General features: G+C 36.4%; 1 long non-coding RNA gene across 1 annotated transcript in view; it reads right to left on the reverse strand.

Moving 5' to 3' along the window:
• Window positions 1-9288, reverse strand: part of LOC130136272 (uncharacterized) — a 32544-nt gene extending 23256 nt beyond the window's left edge. The window contains exon 1 of the long non-coding RNA XR_008815247.1: window positions 9205-9288. This is a non-coding gene — a long non-coding RNA (uncharacterized LOC130136272). The remainder of the gene's footprint in view (window positions 1-9204) is intronic.

Consider the following 9288-nt stretch of genomic DNA (forward strand, 5'->3'; position numbering starts at 1 on the left):
AACAATTTAAACACTCTGTTTTGATTTGTTAAGGGTGCGCATGGAATGCATTCCGGAATAAAAATTCTGTTCCGGAATGCATTCCGGAACAGAATGGCGTTTGTTAAAAAATTTCCGGAATGCATTCTGGAGCGATTTTTGCATTCTGGAATAAAAATGCGTTTGTTAAAAATACTTGATTCCAGAATGCATTTTTTATTCCGGAATGAGTTTTTGGCAAGAAAAAGAGAAGCTACTTTTTGTAGCTTCTTGATTCCAAAATGCATTCTCCCTATTTTCTCATAAATTTTTTTTTTCAGAAAATGCATAAAAATTGAAAAATTCTAGAAAAATTCATAAAAATTTCCAGAAAATAAAAAAAAGTCAGATTTCGGGAAAATTTGAAATTTGGTGAATTTTTTTTAAAAAATAAAAAAAATCAAAAATTTCAAAACTTCACAAAATAGCTTAAAACACATGTGGCCACCCACTTTGAGTGAAATTTAAATTTTTTGAGGTGCCAAAAAAAATCAAAAATTTCAAAACTTTACAAAATGGCTTAAAATACCTGTGGCCACCTACTTTGGGTAAAATTTAAAATTTTTGAGGTGCCCAAAAAAAAGAAAAATAAAAATTTTCAAAACTTCACAAAATGGCTTAAAATACCTGTGGCCACCCACTTTGAGTGAAATTTAAATTTTTTGAGGTGCCCAAAAAAATAAATAAAAAATAAAAAATTTCAAAACTTCACAGAATGGCTTAGAATATCTGTAGCCACCCACTTTGAGTAAAATTTAAATTTTTTGAGGTGCCCAAAAAAATAAAAAATAAAAAATTCTAAACTTCACAAAATGGCCTAGAATACCCGTGGCCACCCACTTTGAGTGAAATTTAAATTTTTTTAGGTACCCAAAAAAAATTAAAAAAAATCAAAAATTTCAAAACTTTACAGAATGGCTTATAATACATGTGGCCACCCACTTTGAGTAAAATTTAAATTTTTTTAGGTGCAAAAAAAATCAACAAATTAAAACAGATTTTTATTCCATAAATCAATTTCTGGAGCAGAATTAGTCATGTTTTATCAAACAGATTTCTCCTCCAGAAATCAATTTCTGGCAAAAATTCCAGAAATCAATTTCTGGCAAGAATTTGATTTCTGGAGCAGAATGGTTACCATTCGCTATATGTTGTGGGATTGCTAGTAGCTTTGTATCGTTTCCGCTGCAATCTTCAAGTTTATAAAAGTCAAGTAGAACAATTCTGGATGTATACCATAAATAAGAGAATAAAAGTGAGTCGCTACAATTAGGCAGACGCCTTGAATGTGAATTGTGTGCGTAAACGAACTCAAATTACTACAATTTTTATGATAGCTACTGTGCACATACCTTGTAGACTCGTTGAATAGGCTGTGTAATGGGTGTGCAATGGGTGTTGATATGTGTAAGCTGCAAGTAATTTTTTTTTTTTGAATTCTGAGAACAAGTTGTTATGAAACTGGATAATCTAGATGTATGCCAGCTGAGTTCGTTTGCTCATACTTTACATCGTTGCTTGTTAGCTGAGTTCGATTGCTCTCATTGTTGCTTTTCATGAATGAAACTGAATAATCTTCGTTTGATTGTTGAGTTCGTCATCTTTCGTTCCATTGTCGATTGTTAAGTTCATTTGATTGTTGCTTGATGTATGCTCGCACGTACTTCTCGTTGTTGCTCGTCTTTGTTAGGTCAATTGTGAGTTCCTTTGAATTTCGGTTCAAGGTCAGTCCTCATCGCTGCTTTGTTGCTCCTTGATTTATGTTGTCGATCATATTGAGCATATTCTGGAAACTCAAGACAAAACTGAGGTGGATTGTACTAAAGCTAACGTTTCAGAGTATAGACAAACTCTTCAGAGCTTAGATTTTGTTCGACTTCATTTTGGAGGAATTGCTTATTCTTGGAACAGTTGTAAAGTGTTGTTTAAAGAAATTAAACTTTAAACAGGTCATGATAGACTGCTTCTTAGGAGTCAATTGGAAATGCTGTATCTCCAGCGAGGTGTGGTTTTGGTGAGGTATTAAGCCATTGAGATCGAACATTTGCGAAGCATGTGTAGTGTTCTGTTTTTGTTGCTTTCTGTTAGGGGATTGTCGAATGTGATCGTGTCTCGTTTGAAACTGAACTAATACCGAAATGTCTCGGCCAAGCTTGAATGAAACTGAATCGACTTTGATACTCTCATGCTTATCTCTTGATTGATCAGGACTAAATACATTCGGAATTGATGTTGATACTCTGATTAGCTTTGCTAGATTTGTGTCGAGCTTCGAACGCGAGTACATATGATGCCTTTCTTTCAATGTGAGTGAATATTATTTTGTGTTTTGGTGTATGCACATCTGCATATTTACCGAGGGAACAAGCTGTAGGTTCGTGTATAAAAGGGACGGAAATGGTTTGATCGAAAAATACAATGAAGGAAGAAGATGAAGTTGCTTCATCTTGAGGAGTTCGTGTCGATTCCTTTTCCATATCCATGTTACTTGTAATTCTGTGATACTGTGGATGTAAGTTTTGGCTCGGCGGTGGTTGATGGTAGTGTTCCGATGGGGGACGGAGTTGACGTACGACGGGGTATAGGTCGTTTTAGGCCTAAAGCTTAGAAATATTAATCACCGGTGAAACTCCCTGGTGTTCTGGTATTTAGTAGATAGAATTGATGAGCTCTCAATTTTATTTTATTTTTGGTCTGATGAGCTCTCAATTTGAGGTTGATGAATTTGTGAGGTTCTGGGCACAAAGGACCGAGGGAGGAGAAAAGAAGAATAATAAAATAATAAAATGAAATAAAATAATCGAAAAATGAAAAAAAAAATTGGAGAATGATTAGAAAAATAGGCTTTGATTACGTTGTTAGTTTTTAGTATTAGATTTAGTATAGTTTCATTTAGTTAGTATAAATATAGTTTAGGGTAACACCTTTGATTTAGTTAAGATTTAGGTAAATTCATCTTTTAGCAAAGAAATTAGAGTCGATTAAATTTAGCTCGTAGATGTTCCTGTATGGGGTTCAATAATAAGGCCATGTTATATTTTTGACCAACTCGTATTAGATTATCTTAGTGCACTAGGGACTCGTGTTAATACTTCTTAACGACTTATCTCTAGTGGCTAGATGCACTCTGCCCTCTTTTTTTAATTATTTTTCATTGATGACATGGCTCTCAGTCCGCACCACGTGTCCACCGTGTTATTTTTTGACCAAATTCTGGCCATAGTGAATGAATTGCAAACCATCAAAAAGTTCAGTGCATTAGGTGATTAAAATCAATCAATGGCCCAATTGTAAATACTACCCAAGTTAAGCCACCAAATATGAAATTTATCCCAATGCGAACACTTGAAAATATTGAATAAGACTAAGCTCATCATCTTTGATACATATACATTGTTCACTTCTTTTTTCTGAAAATCTCATGCAAATAGTACTGGTTTCTCTTCTTATAAAAAAAATCAATGCATCAGATTTTCTGAAATTTACGAAACTGTTATCAAATGATTCAAATCTAGAAATTTTCGAAGAAGTCCAATTAAATAAAAAATTCATTTAAAAAACGCAATCAAATACTTTCTTTTCTCTATTTTGAGTGACAAAAAAGTCGGATCTAACTTTTTGATGAGGTGTAAAAGAGCGGAAACATAAGGGGGGGATTGATCCTCGCATGGTAGTCGTTATGGCCAACTAGGATGGCGGTGCATGGTGGCACCACCACGAGCAAGGGCCCTCACCCTCATGGCAGCTCCCGTGGTTGGTCACCCTTGCTATCCACAGAGGTGCTGCGGCGCCATCCCCTCTCTCTTTCTCTCTCTCTGTTTTAGTTCTTTTTGTTGATTGGTGCCTAGCATCGAGTATCCTCGAGAATATTAATAAATAAGACACATTGGAATTTGTTTGTCGCTCCCAATGAAGGGAGTTAATAGAAGTACCCAATTGTATTTTTTGGACAAATTTTAGGGCTTTATTACACTATTTTACAGTTTTTACAAATTGATTGTACTTCATTCTACTATGGCTGTGTGTTCGTTTGGCAAAAAATAACTTCCCACAGAAAATATTTTCCTTCCCACCCACAAAACACCTTCACTTTTGAGGAAAATAACTTCCTCTTTCTCAAAAGAGGAAGTCATTTTCCGAAAGCCTTCTTCTTCTTCTTCTTATTTTCACTGCTTTCTTTTTTCTTTTTTTTTCATTCTTCTTCTTCTTCCTCATCCGGTCGTTGCTCGATCGTCGCTGCCGCCGGTCGCCACCCGCCACTGTCCGCCGCCGCCGCCACCGCGCCGATTGCCGAACACCAGAAAATATTTTTCAAGACTTTTTTAGATTCAGCCGAACACTTAAAAATTATGTCATTTTCCAGAAAAATGACTTTCGAAAAATTATTTTTCAGAAATATAATATTTTTCACCAAATGAACGTAGCCTAAGTATTAGAATATGTGGTTCCCAGCCTCTTACAGAAAGTCTTCATAACTAGACTGTCAATGGTCACGAATATCAATCCACCGTTGCGTACTAATCTTACTAATTCTCTAAATTTTACTATTCAGTCAGTGCTTTTAATTGAGCACCGATTCTTCAGTCGAACAGGACAATTCTGCAGCATTAATTGGACTTTGTCACATCTGTTTGTGTGTGTAGTAAAAAGTTGACGAAGGCTTGGACTTTCACCGGTCACCCAATTGGGCTCTGATCTCCTCCAGAGAATGAATGGCTCCCAATGGAGCTTTGTCTTTCGCAGCAATGTATGGGGTTTGAGATGTGGTGGTCGTGCTTCCTTCCTACAAATTTACTTTCAGACGAAGTACAAAACAACCACGGGGTTTTTCGATTTCTAGTGGTATTTATCCTTTCATTTCATCGGTCAGAGATCTGTAGTACAATGGAGTGAAGGAGCAATGCCCCTAATGGGACGTGGATGGCACGTGGTCTCCGTCGTGTTGGGATTGTATTCTTGGGGCTAGGAATGATCTTTTCGTTTTCTTTTTCATATGAACTCCTCTGTACGAGTGTATGTGGTGTGGTCGGGCCATGAACTCAATCTATGCAAGAATTTCCTCTCACCAAGTGTTTCCTTATGGTGTTTTAATTACGGAACAATTTTACTTCTCGCTTACATGCTTTCACGAATTTTCTAATCAACTCTCTATAGTTTTAGTTTTTATAATCAAGTCTTACTACTTGCTTAAATTGTCTAATTAGGTTCTTTCGATGCTAAATTTGGCCAAATTCAATTGACATGTCTGTCAAACAAAGTCAGATGACGTGGGTAACAATCTGCCAATGTTGACGGTCACATGGATTAACCAAAAAACAAAAGAACTTTTTTTTTCATGTTGGTGTCCATGTCGGCAAAATGTTGTCCATGTCACGTTGTTGAACAACAGCTTCAACTAGATTTGGCCAAATTGGTGTTGGAGTGTTTAATTTAGACTATTTGACGGGTAGAAGGATTTGATTAGAATAAATAAAAGTACCAGGACTTGATTAGAAACAGCATAAGAATGAAAAGTAAATTTTTTAATTCCTATTTCATTGAGTTGCTCTGTTGTTCTCTTAAGATGGATCGAACTTTGTTTCTTCGGTATAATTGTATATAACTGTACAAGATCATGTATAAAGAATGTCAAGATTTAGTTGAACCCTAGACCGCTTGTCTCGAATATGGGACTTACAACTCATAAGCTGCCACTTCTTTTTGTTATTGCTAAATATACAATCTAGAGAGGGTAACGAGGTTGATTATCAAAACTTGATATAATTTTGCGGGATTATCAAAAACAAGTTTATAGTTGCATGAACGGTTTAAATATGCAAGGGTAAGTTAATGCTATCAAGTGCAATATACTTTTATCAAATAAATATGGAATTAAGTAGAGAGGGATAAAGATGTTGGACGGAGATCCTATAGAAGTTCGACTTAAATAAAGCGTGCATCCACTTTCCTAGACTAACAGCCACCAACAAGCTGGAATCTATTAGTAATCTTGTGAGAGATTACATAGCATGTACTGCTTCTACCCAAGTTTGGTAGATCACACTACCAAAACCGAAGCACTACTACAATACTCTTACGCTTCTCAAGAGAGATTATAATTAGTGACAAGTACTCTCAGTAAATGAGCTTGTCACTCAATAACTCAACAAAGTATAAGTGCATCAAAGGATAAAGCTTTCTCAGTTCGTAGGTGTTCTCGTTATTATATAGTCTTTAGTATACAAGCTAGCCGATTTTCAAGAGGATCAATATAGCTGCCGAAAATAAACAGCACAATTCATACCATCAAATCTTCCTAGCAAAGGTGCATGGAGTTGCATATATTAGGAAATAATCCTTTTCACCAAAGTGATTGACGGTAAATTGTATTCTCCCTCGGGTGTGTCTTTTGGAATTCTAGGCCAGTGGCTTGTTGTCAATATTCCTTGAGACTTAGATTGGCAGTCAAAAGAACTTTTGAGTCTTCAAGTCAGAATGTTTAATCTCGTGATATGCACATTCATCTTAGGTTATATAAAGATCTGCTCATATCAGCAATCTATGAATCTATCCAAGCTTCCTGCTGGTAGTTGACTTATGTACACCTTTCCATTTGCTTTTTCCCCGGTACATTTGATTAAGGTTCCATAGAACTATTCACCTTATTATACCTCCAAGTTTCCATGAACTTTCCATTTGTCTAACTTGTTCACCCTCTATTGAGGTCCTTCTAGGCTTTATGAGTCTTTCCAGTTAATACTTCGGAACTCAATAATAGTGGTAGAACTTCCTCATATCAACGTTACCTGAAACAACAATAACATCTGTATTTATCAAGTAATAACAAAAAATATGAGGGTTTTGTCAACTTCAAAATAATATAGGAGGTGTTCTCTACATTCTTAAATAATGTCATATTGCTTCATTTATGCTTTGCATAACAGATTGAATATGTAGCTTCCACTCATAAGCCATCACTTCTCTTGAATATATCCTTATCTTCAATGTAAGGTTTTAAGAACTGAAAAAATTGCGCAAAATTCAGAGAAATAGTGTAAAGCTAGCAAGTTGGACTAGAAGAACAAGAGCATAAATGAAAGTCCGTGCCTCTTATCAGATGTTATTTTTCACCATGACCTGCATGCATTTTGAGAAGAGAAATGCTATATGCACAAAGAAATCCCACTTAAACATTTCTTTTATTAAGTGACATCACAGGATTTAATTAGGTGTTTGAACAAGTACGACCCGTGCTATAAATGATTAGCTTATTTAAGCATCCAATATGAAATTATCACATCATTTAGTAAGAGAATTTCAATAAGTTTTCTTAGTACATGTAGCATTACTCTTCATGAGAACATACCAACTTAGGGAGGCCATTTCTCTTCTGATTTTCCCCTTCATCCACTAGATATCAACTTTGTTTGGCTGAATTTGGAAGCGTATTATTAGTAAGAAGAGAATTCTGCCGTCATCGCATTGGTTGGGCCAAGCTTCACGAAAAAGAGATTTATTGGGCCCTATAGGTAAGGAAAAAGCTCAAAGAGCCCACTAACTTGTGAATAAGCCCACTAAAAGTAAGCCCATGATCTCACTCCCCAATAACAAATGTCCTTTGGCAATGTCTGCTCCATCTGTAGCCTTTCTGGACAAATACATTGACCTGGACATTGGAGATTCTTGGCGGACGAACATCCGACCACTTAATTTTTTGGCTGTGTGAATCGTTCAAAGCATTTGGGTCGATTGCCATTTGGTTGAGGATCCGGCTGGCTCGTTCGTCAACACAGCTTATTCCTACTAAATAGCTTCTCATTATACTGATCCACTCTTCTTAACATGTTCTTAGCATGTCAAATTATGCAACAGGGCACAACATCTACTAAAGAACTTAAAACGAAGACTTCCCAAACTCAATACCGCCAACATCGGGTAAACTTCTAGATCGAGGTGTCAGCATTTACAAACATACCATCCGTTATCCGGTGATCGTTTTCTTGTTTCGAGAAACTTGCCCCGTTTCTGGTGACTGTTTATCTTATTCAGCCAAGAAGGCTCTGAAAGTTCTATCTTAACTTTGAACCAGCCTATAAGAGAACAGATTACAATGGTTTACCATACTTGATGAGTGTAGCTTCAATCAGAGCCTTGCTGCATTGTGATCGACTTATGGGTGATTTGGCATGATGGTTCAGAAACCTCTTTCCTTGAAAGACCCTGCCAGTCCAATGTAATCCAAGTCACACGATCAGAACATGTTAGCAAACATCCAAAGATACACCGGGTACACCTGCAAAAACAGCTTCTTGTTAGATGGACAATATGCTGACACACTGCATAAACTCAAGTGGATGCTCAATGCCAGACTCCTGAAAATTGAGATGACATTGACAGTAGTCCGTGCCCTTGCTTCTGCCACTAAAATCTCATCCTAGAAGAAAGTAGAATTGCTTGTAGATATCATCTAGTTAGTCTCTTCTACCATCAGTTTTGCCCACTTCACAAACATTGGCACAGGAAAGACAAACATCTTCTCCTCTTAGATCAAGTCATCCATGACAGCGTAATGCAAGGATCAAGGATTGCGCGTGTTAGTAATCTTGACAGATTTCGGAAGAGCTTTTGCTGAAAAGATTTTAATGATCACATTTTGGGACATCCCAAAATTGTCTACTTGTGCTTGTTTTTTCTTCATTTCTCCTTTTGGTTCTTTGCATTCTTCAGTTATTTGATATATTTTGGTAGAATCATTCGCTTACCCAGATAAAACTAGTAGCTTGATCTGTATGACCAAACAATTGATAACTTTAACAGAAACTGACTCTAAAGTATCGGATTACCAAATTTAGTTCGAGAATGACAACATTGTCATCGTCAATTTTGTAAAAATGACTACTAGTGGCATGAACAAACAAAGTGACATCTAACACAAAGATTCAGGCGAACATATTGCCAAATGAGGCTACTACTTTCGATTTCCATAAGTCAATAACCACAACTACTAATAGCTAAGTAGTCAACTGCCAGTGCCACCGACACCCAGACATCGACTATCGCTATCCTGGTCCTGTATTTTCATAAATGCGCACTTTTCAGAAAATGTATCATATGCATCGGAAACTATTTTCTAAGTTGTCAAAAATCTTTCACTGAAGATGTTTTCATGTCACAAGCAATATGATATTCACAAAGGGAATGACTTACCTCAACGAATGGACAGTTAGCAAATAAAGCAGAGTAGATCCATATGCAAACTGCACTCCTGTTTCCAGGAAACTTGTCCCTCGA

Source organism: Syzygium oleosum, unplaced genomic scaffold (assembly GCF_021117445.2).
Source record: "Syzygium oleosum isolate NSW1041296 unplaced genomic scaffold, Sole_v2.1 Sole_v2.44, whole genome shotgun sequence".
NCBI classification, from domain to species: Eukaryota; Viridiplantae; Streptophyta; class Magnoliopsida; order Myrtales; family Myrtaceae; genus Syzygium; species Syzygium oleosum.